This window comes from Coregonus clupeaformis, chromosome 25 (genome assembly GCF_020615455.1).
Source record: "Coregonus clupeaformis isolate EN_2021a chromosome 25, ASM2061545v1, whole genome shotgun sequence".
Taxonomy (NCBI): Eukaryota; Metazoa; Chordata; class Actinopteri; order Salmoniformes; family Salmonidae; genus Coregonus; species Coregonus clupeaformis.
The window spans coordinates 4,099,862-4,117,957 of record NC_059216.1 but is presented as its reverse complement, the minus strand read 5'-3'; the positions used below and the strand labels follow the sequence as shown (position 1 = coordinate 4,117,957).

Sequence of the window (18,096 nt, the reverse complement as noted above, 5' to 3'; positions counted from 1 at the left end):
GAAGAATTTGATCAACGCTTTACTCACCACCGGAGCAGTAATCCTTCGCAGAGGAATGGCCTCTGGGTACCTGGTGGCCACACACATAATTGTCAACATAAACTGGTTACCAGATTTTGTTTTTGGTAATGGTCCAACACAATCAACCATCACATGTTCGAATGGTTCACCTATGGCCGGTATGGGACAAAGAGGCGCGGGGAAATAACCTGGTTCGGTTTCCCAACTACTTGACAGGTGTGGCAAGTCCGACAGAACTGAACCACATCTTGTTTTAAGCCAGGCCAAAAGAAATGTCGCAAAACACGATCATAAGTCTTGGTGACTCCCAGATGTCCGGACCACTGGTGATCATGAGCGAGGGATAAAACATTTGGTCGAAAGGCTGTAGGAATCACTATTTGGTAAACAGCATTCCAATCTCCGCCAGCGTCAACATGGGATGTCCATTTACGCATGAGGAGATTACCATCAATGAAGTATGCCATGTTTTTCTTCTTTAGCTCCTCCTCTGAGACAACACTAGAAAAACATTTAGCCAGGCTAATGTCAACCTGTTGGTTAGCGATCAGCTGCTCACGAGTAACTGGTAACTGTATTGCCTCAGCAACAAGTTCCACATCCTTCTTCCTTTCTCTGGACTGTTGGTCAGACTGCACCAGCTTACCAGAGGTAGCACCCGAACTATCCTCTGGGTCACACTCTCTGAATAGAATCGTGTCTGACAAATCTATCACTTCACCCACTTGTCGTGCTTGAGCACGTGTGACAGCACAAGCGGGGAACACATCTGGATAACCCTGTGCCAGCTCCTCGGAGAGAGACTGGTCACTTTTATCCAATACCTCCAATATGGGTATTACCTTTCCTCCGGCAATATCGTTGCCCATTATAAATGTCACACCTTTTACTGGCAACATAGGACGTACGCCAACTCTGAACAATCCACTGACTAACTCAGAGTGTACGTTCACAAAGTGCAATGGCACTGGGACGAAACCCATTTCAATTCCTTGTACTAACACACTGGAACCACAATATGTATTACTGGACAAGGGCAACACATCAGCGAGTATGAACGACTGCGCCGCACCAGTATCTCTGAGGATTCTAACTGGACGCTGAGACGCTTCGTCATCTGATATAGAAACAAACCCCTCAAAAATGAACGGTTCATAACTGTGATCTGGGACAGGGCCTTTCAAACCACATTCACTATGAGGCCTCTGTCTTGATTCCGGCCTTACAACCGTACGAATCAGCCCAACACCCGTTGGCGGCCTGGCGTGCTGAGGCATCCCCGGTTTGCGTTTTTAGCAGAAAGCAATCATTAACCATATGTCCCACCTTATGACAATAGAAACAGTGACGCACATCTTTTGGGCGTGCTGGATGTACTGCTGGTCGACTAGGACTAAAAGTTAGCAACTCCGCAGCCCTGCTCTCCGTGCGAGCCGAAAACACGCTCTTATGCGTCAACACAAACTCGTCTGCCAATACAGACGCTTCCGACAGTGAGGATACTTTCTGTTCGTTCAGATAAACTACAATGCGTTCCGGTAAGCAATTTTTAAACTCTTCTAACAAGATTAACTCCCGTAGAGAGTTAAAATCAGTTACCTTACTAGCACTGTGCCATTTGTCAAACAGATTTCCTTTGTCTCTAGCAAACTCCACATAAGTCTGTGTAGGAGACTTTTTATGAGACCTAAATCTTTGTCGATATGCCTCAGGAACAAGCTCATAGGCACGAAGAACAGTAGCTTTGACCACTTCATAATTCAAACTGTCTTCAAGAGGTAGCGCTGCCAGAACCTCTTGGGCTTTACCTGTTAGTTTACACTGAAGTAATAGGCACCATACCTCGTCGGGCCATTTCAATGCTACCGCTATACGTTCAAACACACTGAAATAGGAATCAACCTCTGACTCCCTGAACACAGGTACCAAGGTGATCTGCCTACTAATATCAAACGTAGCAGATGACACAGCTGGTGAGGATGGCTCACTAGCAGGCATAGTATTAGCAGAGACTAACCTCGCTGTTTCTGCCTCTAGTTCCATTTTACGCACCTCCAGTTCCATCTTACGCATCTCCATTTCCATCTTACGCGTCTCCAGTTCTGCCTCTAGCTTACGCGTCTCCTGTTCTGCCTCTAGCTTACGCGTCTCCTGTTCTGCCTCTAGCTTACGCGTCTCCTGTTCTGCCTCTAGCTTACGCGTCTCCTGTTCTGCCTCTAGCTTACGCATCTCCAGCTTGTCTTGCCTGATTTGTGCCCGCTCTTCCGCCTCCATTTGGAGCCGTGTCGAGCGGACATCGATCCTGGCATCACTGTCAGTCAGTGGGGAGAGTGGGTCATAACGGGGCAATGTGGCAGGAAGCCTTAGCCTCGTCCTCAGACACTGATGGACTTACAGGAACAGCAACCACATCCCCTACAGGAGCAGCAGACTCAGGCGGCGGTAACTCAAGCACTCGCTCGTTTAACAATATCGCTAGCACTACTTCCCTAACTTCTGCTTTCACTAAACCCCTCGGTATGGGTACAGAAAAGTGGTCAGCCAAAGCCTGTAGATCCACTCTACGGCAATTATCAAAAACCTCCCACGTAGGGTTTTCCAAAAAATGCCTCCAACTCAAAAGTAGCCATCCTACTAGCAACACGAGCCGTCGACTACTGAACACACAAAAAAACAGGTAGTTACAGCTGCCAAGCTCAACACTGAACCAGACACTGACTAATTTACATGAGTAGCATGGGATAGATAGGATCCCAGACGAGCCCCCCACTTTATGTTACGAACCCCGTGGCTCTAAACATCTAGGGTGGATGGACATGAGACCCGTAACATAAATTCATGTAAATTATAAGTGTGGCAGGGAACAGTGAGAACCAAAAATGACCCAACAACCATGAACTACCGTCAAACACAAAGTGTTTATTTCTGAACACACGGTAAGGGTTTGGGAAAAAGGGCTGAGCAGGACCCAAGAAATGAAACAATAGTGTAAAACCCCCTAAACTGATCTTGCCTGCCTCAAGAACCGCTAGGCTACTGCTACCATACAAAAATACAGTGGGTGGTCCGCTCAGGTCTAACTAGTGTTTATAGACAGATTTCTTCCTACGGGTAATGTACGCCCAAGGGCAACTAGCTTAAACTCCCCTTTTCCCAGAAACACACAAAGCTACCAAACAGGGTAATCAGCAATTAAATAAGTACACACCACACAGGACACAACAGTATCCACACTCAGGTAAAGAAATAGTTTCTAATAAAGTTACCAACAGGGTAACCAACAACTTAGTGAGTACACAACACACAGGACACAACAGTGTCCATACTCACATATGGAAAAAATCTCTCTCTCTCAACAAACACAAGACTGGTTTTTATACAATGGGCTGTGTGATTGAACAAACGAGTAACAGGTGGTGCTATTCACAGGAATGTTCACTGATTGGTCCAATCAGCAGACACCTCAACGACCACCAATCAGGAACATACAGGACACCTGTGATTAGGGCAGAAGGAGAGAAACACACAAAAACACAGGATACCTGTATCCGTAACACCCTTCCCTTAGGCACTGCCTGGTCTAGATCCAGAAAACTACTCCCAGACCCTTCCCTTAGGCACTGCCTGGTATAGATCCAGAAAACTACTACATAGACATAAGACATGTATGGACCTAAGCTTTTATTATGCGGGAGACTATGCCAGCTCTAACAAAAGACTACGCTGAGACATGTATGCACTCAGAAACATACATCATACAGCTTACACGCTTTATCTCCTCATCAGCGGCATGCTTAGAGAAGACTGGTTCAGCAGCTGCAGCCCAGATATTAAATGGATTATTCGACCGACCAACACACACAGAGACAGAGACATAGACAGAGAGAGAGAGAGAGAGATAGAGAGCGAGAGATACGGACAGACATACGGACAGACATACGGACAGAGATACGGACAGACTTAGATAGAGTGAATGGGGGGAGGAGGGTGAGAGAGATGGAAATAGAAAGAGAGAGAGAAACCCATCTGTGTGTGAGAGAGAAAGAGCTGACAGAGAACACATGCATGAGAGCGAGAGAGAAGAAAGATTGAGAGGCGGGAGGGAGGGAGGGAGGGAGGGAGGGAGGGAGGTTAAGAGTGAGTGCGACTTGGGAAAAAGGCCAAGAAAAATGTCCATCCTAAGCAGCCAACCTCCATATTTTCCCTTTCAAGAGGGTGGGGATGAGTCATAGGACAGTGTATAGAATACATACAGTACTGTGCAAACATACATACACAGCCAGGACACACACACACACACACACAGATATGAGACACACACACACGCTGCATGCATTAAAAAGTGCAGTACAGTACAAACAGGCAGACAGAGACAGACAGGGTCAAAACAGTAGAGGGCACACACAACCACGGACGCACGTGCACAGAAACATGCACACGCACAACACACACAAACAGGCTAGAGTCTAGACCTACTGACTGAAGGCTGGTGGAGAAGGACTAGCCATAGTCTTCATCCATATTACACAGTAGTGACAAAGAGAACTAACCCAAGATAGACTGCAGCCTGTTGTTTCCAATGGGAGCAAATGAATCATAGTAGGAAGAACAAGCAAGGAGGTGGGCAGAGCCAAGCACGCGCTAGCGAGATCCTATTTGGCGCGTTCTAGCATGTATCCGCATATTTCCGTTAGGGAACGCCTACTCTGAAGTGCGCGTGTGCAATAACTCAATTCGCCCTTGCACTCCTAAACAATGCAATTTTTATAAACTTTCGCAAAGGGTAAAGTCTACTAAACTTAGTCCACTCTGTTCATAATAGATTCTAGTTTGGGGGAAATAAAACTGTATTAAGATCAAAATGTTTCATCTATGAAAAAATTTGCTGAATGTCGGCCAAAATCCATCTCGCTCCATATTCTCCCACTGCCGGCCACTGGGCTTCCTCTCATCACCATATCTGGTAGTAAGTGTTCTATTTGTGCTAATGAGATCTGCATATAACCTATATGTTATGTACAGCCTTATACAATGCACCAACTCCTACCCTACATTTTCTGCTCTAGCCCAGTGCAAACGCGCCTGACTCAACTAAAAATGAACTGGGCTAATCATCAAGGGCTTGACTAGTTGAATCAGGTGAGCCAGCTAGGTGTGGGCAGGAACAAAAAGAAGAAACCATGAGAAACAATTATAGTTAGTCAGTCTGTAATTTACAAACCCTGGGCTGGAGTCAAGCTGCTGCTCCTTAGTTCACTAAAACTGTAGTCCCCTGTAGCTCAGTTGGTAGAGCATGGCGCTTGCAACGCCAGGGTTGTGGGTTCATTTCCCACGGTATGAAAAATGTATGCACTCACTAACTGGAAGTCGCTCTGGATAAGAGCGTCTGCTAAAATGACTAAATATAAAACAAGTTTCTCCACAAATCTTCTTTCCTCTCCCTGACCTTCCTGTCTTCCTCTGGCGCAGAGGCTCTGGGAGGACAGAGGTTTCATACTGCTGAGCAGACTAGCACTGGTCAATTGTCTTTATAGATCTCTACGAGAGAGAGAGAGAGAGAGAGAGAGAGACAGAGAGAGAGAGAGAGAGAGAGAGACAGAGACAGAGACAGAGACAGAGACAGAGACAGAGACAGAGACAGAGACAGAGACAGAGACAGAGACAGAGACAGAGACAGAGACAGAGAGAGAGAGAGAGACAGAGACAGAGACAGAGACATCTATGCCCTGAGAGCCTCATGGCTTTTAAAGTTTCTGTGTGTCAGATCTGACTCAGCAGAAGAAAAAAAAAACATTAACTCTCACACATGCACTGAGTATGTTTGGGTCTGACTGAGTGACTTATACTACACAAATGGACGCAACTATTAGCATATTACGATTGTGAAACCATAGATGCAGTAAAGAGGTCAATGGAACTCCACCCAAACAATAGAAATAACATGGAAATGCGTGGGGGAAAGATGCCTTTGGGCAAAGATCCCCCATCTACTCATTGCCTCCCTAAATTTAGGCTATTGTTTATATGTGTATTTCACACTATGTTGAGGTAAAAAATTGGAGTATAATGCTTGTATTGATGTCAACCCCAATACATGTTCATGTCATCATCACCAATCAACTGCACTGCAGTTAAAAACGACTTGGACTACCACCACAGATTTTGTATGCTAGCATTTAGCAGTCACTTCTTCTAAATCTGAAAAGTAACAACTTCTAAATGTTATGCAGTGAAAACAGTGAAATATATCCAAATCGGACTTTAGTAACCACATTGTCAGCCTGTTACAATACATCAATCATGATGGATTGTTAGATGAGATTTGTTGAATGTGCGCCAATCCGGCGTCCTTCTTCTATCCCCCACGGTCTTCATTCCACTGACCTCTTTGCATCCATTGTACTATGTTTGTGCTGGAAACTGCAATGCCAAGAAAATTATAGTCCTCAGGAGCAAAAGATCTTAGCCTGGTCCCAGATCTGTTTGTGCCATCATTCCAACTCCCTGTCATGTTTGGCATGACAAGGAGTGGAAAGGAGTGAGATGATGGCACGAACAGACTGGTACACAAGCTAAAAGATCTTAGCCTGCAGCTACACATGTTTCCATGCCTAATAAACCATTCCAAGCTTGTAACCTGTTTAGTTGAATCGTTAGGACCCCTGGAAAAGAGTAGGAGCCAGGACGATGTATTTAGCCAGATGTGGAAGGTAGCCACTAGCTTCACAGCAAATGGAAAACGTTCCCTGACTCCCTGTGCCTAGAAACCTTTTGCATTACCAGGTACCTGGTGAAAGGTGGATAATGAGGTGTATTCATTATACATCATCTTGCAACGGAAACCGTTTACAGTTTAGGAACCAACGGAAGCAAACAGAACGAAACTGGGATGGACCTACCTGAATTTGTCCAATAGAAACTCTTGTTTTCGTTGCAAAATGTTTTCCGTTTGGAGTAAACTGTTTCTGTTCAAATTGAAAAGGCCAACACTGCTGGTAAATTTGGTGTCTGTCTGTGCTGCTGGTTTTGTATTGCGAACACTGACTGCTAAACTAGTCTTGCAACACAGAGCCTACACAAGGAAATGCAATGGGTAACCCGAGTAATGATATACACATTTGGACTACAGGAAACATGTGCATGCTTAACTAGGGAGACTCAAACATTGACCAGAGTTGGAGTGGTTTACTGTCATCCAAAGACAAGTAATTGGTTTAATCAATGGCGAGCAAACATTTGGTTGACAAGTCAATCTTTAGCTGGTGGTTGTAGTTAAACCAAACTATTTCCCCTGTTAGGGGTGCCTACTTTCAAAAGCTATAGTCAAATGCCTCAAAGTATGTGATGAGAGTGCATAATGTAAAAAATAGAATGTTGTTTTATTTCAAAGAGGAGGGGTGTCAGTTTGGTAAGGTGCCTGTCTAGATTAATGTTAAGTGGGGGCTTTCAACATGGTGACTCAAATGACATAATCACGGTGAATCAACAGTGAAACGAACGCCCATCCATCATATGGCGCGGACGTTCCACTCAATAACAATCGCACGTGCACAATCTAATAACCCAAACCCAGTCCAGACAGTTATGTAATGCAAAAAAAAATATGTACAGTGGGGGAAAAAAGTATTTAGTCAGCCACCAATTGTGCAAGTTCTCCCACTTAAAAAGATGAGAGAGGCCTGTAATTTTCATCATAGGTACACGTCAACTATGAGATACAAATGGAGAAAGAATAATCCAGAAGATCACATTGTAGGATTTTTTATGAATTTATTTGCAAATTATGGTGGAAAATAAGTATTTGGTCACCTACAAACAAGCAAGATTTCTGGCTCTCACAGACCTGTAACTTCTTCTTTAAGAGGCTCCTCTGTCCTCCACTCGTTACCTGTATTAATGGCACCTGTTTGAACTTGTTATCAGTATAAAAGACACCTGTCCACAACCTCAAACAGTCACACTCCAAACTCCACTATGGCCAAGACCAAAGAGCTGTCAAAGGACACCAGAAACAAAATTGTAGACCTGCACCAGGCTGGGAAGACTGAATCTGCAACAGGTAAGCAGCTTGGTTTGAAGAAATCAACTGTGGGAGCAATTATTAGGAAATGGAAGACATACAAGACCACTGATAATCTCCCTCGATCTGGGGCTCCACGCAAGATCTCACCCCGTGGGGTCTAAATGATCACAAGAACAGTGAGCAAAAATCCCAGAACCACACGGGGGGACCTAGTGAATGACCTGCAGAGAGCTGGGACCAAAGTAACAAAGCCTACCATCAGTAACACACTACGCCGCCAGGGACTAAAATCCTGCAGTGCAAGACGTGTCCCCCTGCTTAAGCCAGTACATGTCCAGGCCCATCTGAAGTTTGCTAGAGTGCATTTGGATGATCCAGAAGAGGATTGGGAGAATGTCATGTGGTCAGATGAAACCAAAATAGAACTTTTTGGTAAAAACTCAACTCGTCGTGTTTGGAGGACAAAGAATGCTGAGTTGCATCCAAAGAACACCATACCTACTGTGAAGCATGGGGGTGGAAACATCATGCTTTGGGGCTGTTTTTCTGCAAAGGGACCAGGACGACTGATCCATGTAAAGGAAAGAATGAATGGGGCCATGTATCGTGAGATTTTGAGTGAAAACCTCCTTCCATCAGCAAGGGCATTGAAGATGAAACGTGGCTGGGTCTTTCAGCATGACAATGATCCCAAACACACCGCCCGGGCAACGAAGGAGTGGCTTCGTAAGAAGCATTTCAAGGTCCTGGAGTGGCCTAGCCAGTCTCCAGATCTCAACCCCATAGAAAATCTTTGGAGGGAGTTGAAAGTCCGTGTTGCCCAGCGACAGCCCCAAAACATCACTGCTCTAGAGGAGATATGCATGGAGGAATGGGCCAAAATACGAGCAACAGTGTGTGAAAACCTTGTGAAGACTTACAGAAAACGTTTGACCTGATACGAACAAAGGGTATATAACAAAGTATTGAGAAACTTGTTATTGACCAAATACTTATTTTCCACCATAATTTGCAAATAAATTCATTAAAAATCCTACAATGTGATTTTCTGGATTTATTTTTCTCATTTTGTCTGTCATAGTTGACGTGTACCTATGATGAAAATTACAGGCCTCTCTCATCTTTTTAAGTGGGAGAACTTGCACAATTGGTGGCTGACTAAATACTTTTTTCCCCACTGTATAACCTGTAGATAAACAGCAAGCTAACGCCCCAGGGGTAAGAGTTGATAACTGTTTGCAAAGTGTTTGGGAATAGGAGGGGTCACGGTCCAGCTCTAGATTACTTAGCCCATCCTTTGCAAATAGCTCTGTTTGACATGATCTATCTAACCAGTTGAGTATGGCATGGCTTGTGTTCACAAACTTCATGTTGCTAGCTAGTGATCTAACCAGTTGAGTATGGCAGCATGGTTGTTCAATGACAACAAGCTACAGGGTACCGTTAATTACTAGCTAGTTAGTTTGCTTGACAAATATATAAGCTAACGTTGTAGCCACAGATGTAACAATGAGACAGATATTTCACCGGATGTATAAAATGTGAAGGAGCCGCTTGGTGTTTCCACTCACTACCAAATATGGTAGTGAGAGGAAGCCTACTGGCCGGCACTGGGAGAAGATGGAACGAGATGGATTTAGGCAGACATTCTGCAAATGCTCTCATCGATGAAACATTTTATCTCAATACAGTTTTCTGTTCCCCAAACTAGAATCTGTTGGACCAAGTTTTATAGACTTTACCCTTTGCAAAGGTTTTTTACAAATCGCATTGTTTAGAAGGAGTGCAAAGGCGAATTGAGTTATTGCACACGAGCACTTCACAGAGTAGGCGTTCCCTAACGGAAATATGCGGATGCATGCTAGAACGCGTCATTAGGATATCGCTAGCTCGTGCTTGGCTCTGCCCACCTCCTTGCTTGTTCTGCCCACTATGACTCATTTGGTCTCATTGGAAACGACAGACTGTAGTCTATCTTGGTTTAGTTATACAAATCTTTGTTGTAGCTATGACATGACATCTCGCTAGTTAGCTAGCTAGTAATCTTTACAACCTCTATAGAGCAAGCAGACTTTTCCAACGACTTCATAAAAGCTGAACTGGCATTAGCTATAAAGTACCCACTGACAAACACCACTCTAACAATGGAAATTGGATGACAGTAAACCGCTCCAACTCTGGCCATTAAGAATGGCGCCGGAGAAGATGGCTGCCGTTTTACAGCCCTCTAACCAATTGTACTATTATGTGTGTTTTTCCGCGTTATTTGTAATTTATTTTGTACATAATGTTTCTGCCATCGTCTCTTTAACAAAAAAGAGCTTCTGGATATCAGGACAGCGATTACTCACCTCGTATTGGACGAAGATTTTTTATTCAACGAGGCGGCCACAAAGGATATCCTACAGATACCCGACAAGGCCCAAATCCCTGTCATTCACATGAGGAAGAGACGGAGATATCGTGGACGTAGGTCGGGGTGCCTTGTAAGGATCCGACGGCGAGCGAGTAAACTGCCTCTCCCATCAATCCTATTAGCCAATGTTCAATCATTTGAGAATAAATTGGATGACCAGAGATTACGGTTATCCTACCAATGGGACATTAAAAACTGTAATATCTTATGTTTCACCGAGTCGTGGCTGAACAACGACATGGACAACATACAGCTAGCGGACTATACGCTACATCGGCAGGATAGAACGGCTGACTCCGGTAAGGCAAGGGGTGGCAGTCTGTATATTTGTAAACAACAGCTGGTGCACAAAATCAAATACTAAGGAAGTCTCAAGGTTTTGCTCGCCTGAGGTAGAGTATCTTATGATAAGCTGTAGACCACACTATTTACCAAGAGAGTTTTCATCTATATTTTTCATAGCTGTCTATTTACCACCACAAACCAATGCTGGCATTAAGATTGCACTGAATGAGCTGTATAAGGCCATAAATCAACAGGAAAACGCTCATCCAGAGACAGCGCTCCTAGTGGCCGGGGACTTTAATGCAGGGAAACTTAAATCCGTGTTACCTAATTTCTACCAGCATGTTAAATGTGCAACCAGAGGAAAAAAAACTCTAGACCACCTTTACTCCACACACAGAGACGCATACAAAGCTCTCCCTCGCCCTCCATTTGGCAAATCTGACCATAACTCTATCCTCCTGATTCCTGCTTATAAGCAAAAACTAAAGCAGGAAGCACCAGTGACTCGGTTAATAAAAAAGTGGTCAGATGACGCAGATGCTAAGCTACAGGACTGTTTTGCTAGCACAGACTGGAACATGTTCCGGGATTCTTCAGATAGCATTGAGGAGTACACCACATCAGTCACTGGCTTCATCAATAAGTGCATCGATGATGTCGTCCCCACAGTGACCGTACGTACATACCCCAACCAGAAGCCATGGATTACAGGAAACATCCGCACTGAGCTAAAGGGTAGAGCTGCCGCATTCAAGGAGCGGGACTCTAACCAGGTCGCTTATAAGAAATCCCGCTATGCCCTCCAACAAACCATTAAACAGGCAAAGAGTCAATACAGGACTAAGATTGAATCGTACTACACCGGCTCTGACGCTTGTCGGATGTGGCAGGGCTTGAAAACTATTACAGACTACAAAGGGAAGCACAGCCGCGAGCTGCCCAGTGACACAAGACTTCCAGACGAGCTAAACCACTTCTATGCTCGCTTCGAGGCAAGCAACACTGAAGCATGCATGAGAGCACCAGCTGTTCCGGATGACTATTGGATCACGCTCTCCGTAGACGATGTGAGTAAGACTTTTAAGCAGGTCAACATTCACAAGGCCGCAGGGCCAGACGGATTACCAGGACGTGTACTCCGAGCATGTGCTGACCAACTGGCAAGTGTCTTCACTGACATTTTCAACATGTCCCTGACTGAGTCTGTAATACCAACATGTTTCAAGCAGACCACCATAGTCCCCGTGCCCAAGGACACTAAGATAACCTGCCTAAATGACTACCGACCCGTAGCACTGACGTCTATAGCCATGAAGTGCTTTGAAAGGCTGCTCATGGCTCACATCAACAGCATTATCCCAGAAACCCTAGACCCACTCCAATTTGCATACCGCCCCAACAGATCCACAGATGATGCAATCTCTATTGCACTCCACACTGCCCTTTCCCACCTGGACAAGAGGAACACCTACGTGAGAATGCTATTCATTGACTACAGCTCAGCATTCAACACCATAGTGCCCTCAAAGCTCATCACTAAGCTAGGGATCCTGGGACTAAACACCTCCCTCTGCAACTGGATCCTGGACTTCCTGACGGGCCGCCCCCAGGTGGTAAGGGTAGGTAACAACACCTCTGCCACACTGATCCTCAACACGGGGGCCCCTCAGGGGTGCGTGCTCAGTCCCCTCCTGTACTCCCTGTTCACCCATGACTGCATGGCCAGGCACGACTCCAACACCATCATTAAGTTTGCCGACGACATAACAGTGGTAGGCCTGATCACCGACAACGATGAGACAGCCTATAGGGAGGAGGTCAGAGACCTGGCCATGTGGTGCCAGGATAACAACCTCTCCCTCAACGTGACCAAGACAAAGGAGATGATTGTGGACTACAGGAAAAAAAAAGAGGACTGAGCACGCACCCATTCTCATCGACGGGGCTGTAGTGGAACAGGTTGAGAGCTTCAAGTTCCTTGGTGTCCACATCACCAACAAACTATCATGGTCCAAACACACCAAGACAGTCGTGAAGAGGGCACGACAAAGCCTATTCCCCCTCAGGAGACTGAAAAGATTTGGCATGGGTCCTCAGATCCTCAAAAAATTATACAGCTGCACCATCGAGAGCATCCTGACTGGTTGCATCACCGCCTGGTATGGCAACTGCTTGGCCTCCGACCGCAAGGCACTACAGAGGGTAGTGCGTACGGCCCAGTACATCACTGGGGCCAAGCTTCCTGCCATCCAGGACCTCTATACCAGGTGGTGTCAGAGGAAGGCCCTCAAAATCGTCAAAGACTCCAGCCACCCTAGTCATAGACTGTTCTCTCTGCTACCGCACGGCAAGCGGTACCGGAGTGCCAAGTCTAGGTCCAAAAGACTTCTCAACAGCTTCTACCCCCAAGCCATAAGACTCCTGAACAGCTAATCATGGCTACCCGGACTATTTGCACTGCCCCCCCCCCCCACCCCATCTTTTTACGCTGCTGCTACTCTGTTAATTATTTAAGCATAGTCACTTTAACTCTACCCACATGTACATATTACTTCAACTACCTCAACTAGCCAGTGCCCTCGCACATTGACTCTGCACCGGTACCACCCTGTATATATAGCCTCCCTACAGTTATTTTATTTTACTTCTGCTTTTTTTTATCAACACTTTTTTGTTGTTTTATTCGACTTTTTTATTAAAAATAAATGCACTGTTGGTTAAGGGCTGTAAGTAAGCATTTCACTGTAATGTCTGCACCTGTTGTATTTGGCGCATGTGGCCAATCATTTGATTTGATTTGATTTACATGTCATCAAAAGATAGAAGGCAGACAGGAGGAGGCAAGACCAGGGGCATATTCATTACGCAAATTATGTTACAAAACGTTTCTTAAACGGAAACAAACGGAACAAAACGGGGACAGACTTACTTGAACTTGTCCAATAGACAAGTTTTGCTCTGTTTGCTTCCGTTTGTTTCTTAAACAGTAAACGGTTTACTTAATGAATATGCACCACCACTCTAGCCAATGAGAAGGCAGATAATGCATGTGAACAACAGGACACAGCGATAGCTAGAGGACTCATCTTTGTAGATTATATGTGACATTATAGCGTCTGTGACAGCCTGGGCAGCGCCATTAAGGCTTAGTCCATTTTCTTCTTCTTCATTGGCTGATTGCTCCTAACTCATAGGAATCCCTACATTTTAGTCATTTAGCAGACGCTCTTATCCAGAGCGATTTACAGTTAGTGAGTGCATACATTTTCATACTGGCCCCCCGTGGGAAACGAACCCAGCGCCATGCTCTACCAACTGAGCTACAAGGGACAATGAGTCCTACCCAGTTGACTACTTTTACATGGTGGAAGTCCTCAATAGCAATGTCCATGACAAAACGGGTTATATCCATGATGAGTCATCTATCTGTCTCTATGACAACAGGCACAATTCCAATATAAAGTCATTTTTTTCCAAATTGCCGAAATACCACGTGCGGCCACTTATATCAGTGCATTCGTAACAACCTAACCATTACGAAACTTCTATTCGGTCAAATAAGCCTCACGTAGCAAATTAGCAATTAAATGTTTTGTTGACCAAATTAGACACTCATTGACTTCAATAGATAAATTCCTTACTTCGTGGGTTTATTTTCGTGGACAGATTTTGGGCGGAGTAAAACCTCTCGCCCCGCCTCTACCACTGACCAGCAACGCTCATCCAGCTAGCTATTAAAGTTAACTTGCTGACTAGCATTGGGACCAGTGCCAATGAGTGCGGGCGAGCCTGCAGAAATGCTAGTTATGCTAGCAAACTCACTAGCTGCCAGCCTTGCAAGTCTTACCTTGATCTTAGACTCTAGAGCTCCCGTCCACTACAGCATTTAATAAACCGGTGTTTAGTTGGTCCTCGCGACAAGTCCTCTTCTATATCCCTGACACGGAACAGGCACCAGTCGGTTTTCACAATGACAGACGTCCTCTTCTAGTCTGCCTTTTTGATTTCATTTCGTGGCGAGACTGATTTGCCTTTGTCTGTCTGACAGTGGCCATATTGACATAGCAAGTGCGGTGAGGTTCCCTGGGATTCGTAGTTTTGGAAATTGCTGTTGCAGCAACGTCCCAGAAACATATGATCTTGAATGCACCCTTGATAAATGCGTTGCTTGTAGCAGTCTATTTGATTTACTTTGACCGCCCCCTGGCGGACTTGTTGACTAATGATACAATCAAACTTTTTCTGTGATACAGAAGGTATTGCTTTCCACAAAGTTTTTAAAGTTTTTCACATACATTTTTTCCACAGACCTAAATAAGACCACAATCAAATGCTTTTGCACATTATTAATGTGTTCTCATTGGGGGCTGTGTGTGTGTGTGTGTGTGTGTGTGTGTGTGTGTGTGTGTGTGTGTGCTTATGTGGTCCTGGTCTGGGAGAGAGAGAGGAGAAACGGTAGCTGAGTGCCTGTTTAGTGTGTAGTTTGGCCATGGTTAGGTTGGTCTGGGTAAGGAAGAGGGTAAGGGCAGGCTTGGAGTCACAGGCATGAGAACCACCAATCACCCTTTCAACCCTAACTTAATAGTAAGCTCTCTATAAGTGAAGAAGCAAAGTGTTAAAACAGCCTTTCTCTGTTGGCCATGTTGTTCTCTACCTACTCACTACATGGTGTCTCACTACAGGCAATACTGGAATACTATGATTGGAGAAAACTCTATTCCATAGTCACATTTCAATCACCCTGTTGAAATCATCAACATTCAATTTGATCGTATAGCAGTGATGTCATAAAGGAGGGGCGATCATAATAATTCGATTGGGGTGACATGTTGGATGCCGTTTATGACATCATAGGTCACTGTATGGCACAACAGTCCAATCAAACATTTTGAACACCACAACTCGCTTACCTCTTTAGAGAGTAGTTGCTTTTTCAATTTGCGACCGAACTGATTAAGAGATGCTTTAAAATGTTATCTTCGTTAATTTGTTGGTGGCTTTGTTGGTGGCTTTCCACGTCCTGGCGGCAAGATTTTTCGAGAGTCCCTGATGCACCCCATTGGCTTATCGGATCCCCATGAGCTTTTGCCGAAGCAGCAGCTATTCTTCCTTGGGTCATCACAAAAATATAAAACACAACAAGTAACACACTGATACAGTGATTCTGAAAGTTCTAATTGAGGAGTCGAATAATAGAACACCCAATACTAGCCATGGTAGGGATTGTAATAATAAAGCACATTTATAGTACATCCGTGGTCAAAAGTTTTGAGAATGACACAAATACTAATTTTCACAAAGTCTGCTGCCTCAGTTTTGATGATGGTAATTTGCACATACTCCAGAATGTCATGAAGAGTGATCAGATGAATTGCAATTAATTGCAAAGTCCCTCTTTGCCATGAAAATGAACTTAATCCCAAAAAAACATTGACAGTGATTCTCTCGTTAACACAGGTGAGAGTGTTGACGAGGACAAGACTGGAGATCACTCTGTCATGCTGATTGAGTTAGAATAACAAACTGGAAGCTTTAAAAGGAGGGTGGTGCTTGAAATTATTGTTCTTCCTCTGTTAACCATGGTTACCTGCAAGGAAACACGTGCCGTCATCATTGCTTTGCACAAAAAGGTATTCACAGGCAAGGATATTGCTGCTAGTAAGATTGCACCTAAATCAACCATTTATCGGATCATCAAGAACTTCAAGGAGAGAGGTTAAATTGTTGTGAAGAAGGCGTCAGGGCGCCCAAGAAAGTCCAGCAAGCGCCAGGACCGTCTCCTAAAGTTGATTCAGCTGCAGGATCGGGGCACCACCAGTGCAGAGCTTGCTCAGGAATGGCAGCAGGTAGGTGTGAGTGCATCTGCACGCACAGTGAGGCGAAGACTTTTGGAGGATGGCCTGGTGTCAAGAAGGGCAGCAAAGAAGCCACTTCTCTCCAGGAAAAACATCAGGGACAGACTGATATTCTGCAAAAGGTACAGGGATTGGACTGCTGAGGACTGTGGTAAAGTCATTTTCTCTGATGAATCCCCTTTCCGATTGTTTGGGGCATCCGGAAAACACCTTGTCCGGAGAAGACAAGGTGAGCGCTACCATCAGTCCTGTGTCATGCCAACAGTAAAGCATTCTGAGACCATTCATGTGTGGGGGTGCTTCTCAGCCAAGGGAGTGGGCTCACTCACAATTTTGCCTAAGAACACAGCCATGAACAAAGAATGGTACCAACACATCCGCCGAGAGCAACTTCTCCCAACCATCCAAGAACAGTTTGGTGACAACCAATGCCTTTTCCAGCATGAAGGAGCACCTTGCCATAAGGCAAAAGTGATAACTAAGTGGCTCGGGGAACAAAACATCGACATTTTGGGTCCATGGCCAGGAAACTCCCCAGACCTTAATCCCATTGAGAACATGTGGTCGATCCTCAAGAGGCGGGTGGACAAACAAAAACCCACAAATTCTGACAAACTCCAAGCATTGATTATGCAAGAATGGGCTGCCATCAGTCAGGATGTGGCCCAGGAGTTAATTGACAGCATGCCAGGGCGGATTGCAGAGGTCTTGAAAAAGAAGGGTCAACACTGTAAATATTGACTCTTTGCATAAACTTAATGTAATTGTCAATAAAAGCCTTTGACACTTATGGAATGCTTGTAATTATACTTCAGTATACCATAGTAACATCTGACAAAAATATATCATAACACTGAAGCAGCAAACTTTGTGAAGACCAAAAGACCTTGTGTCATTCTCAAAACTTTTGACCACGACTGTAGGTATAGTATTTTATAAAGGGATAAGACGGTATTACAAGAAAAGATAACAAGCAAAATAATACATCTGCAAATACAACTAAATTAGAACAAGTACTCAATCAACATAGTGGAGATAAAAACATAGCAAACAGAAGACAAAGAAGGCACAGTATGTGGGTATGTGTGGATTAATTGTGATGGAAGGTGTGGTGTGCGTTTTTGTGTTTGAATAAGTGTGGCATTAAGTGAGTGAGAAAGGAAATGGTTGCATATCCCAGAACCAACGTGTGTCTGTGAGCAGGGGTTGTGAGAGAGAGCTTTCAATTTTGTGCAGATGAGGGATATACCTTTTAAAATATAGTATACATCTAATCTATTTTTTTTATTGTCCTATCATGATGGAACGATCCCCAACCCTATATCCTAGACACCCACCTGAGCGACCCATACACCAAAGAGAAGTGCCCATCTGTTTTATGGACCTGCTGTGAGTTGCCTATATGCAGCAAAAACAGAAAAATACATGCGGTCAGAGACCTACTTGAGCAGCACCGCCCCCTCAAGATTCTGAGCCTGCCTGGCAGGGTTGGT

At 44.7% G+C, this 18,096-nt stretch overlaps 1 protein-coding gene across 4 annotated transcripts in view; it reads right to left on the bottom strand.

Annotated features, from left to right (window-relative positions):
• LOC121539391 (homeobox-containing protein 1-like) overlaps nucleotides 1-14,816 on the bottom strand; it is a 37,602-nt gene extending 22,786 nt beyond the window's left edge. For all 4 annotated transcript variants that reach the window (XM_041847858.2, XM_041847859.2, XM_041847860.2 and 1 more), the window contains exon 1: nucleotides 14,596-14,816. The gene's annotated coding sequence lies outside the window, so the exon portion shown is untranslated. The remainder of the gene's footprint in view (nucleotides 1-14,595) is intronic.
• Between the last annotated feature and the right edge of the window lie 3,280 nt (nucleotides 14,817-18,096).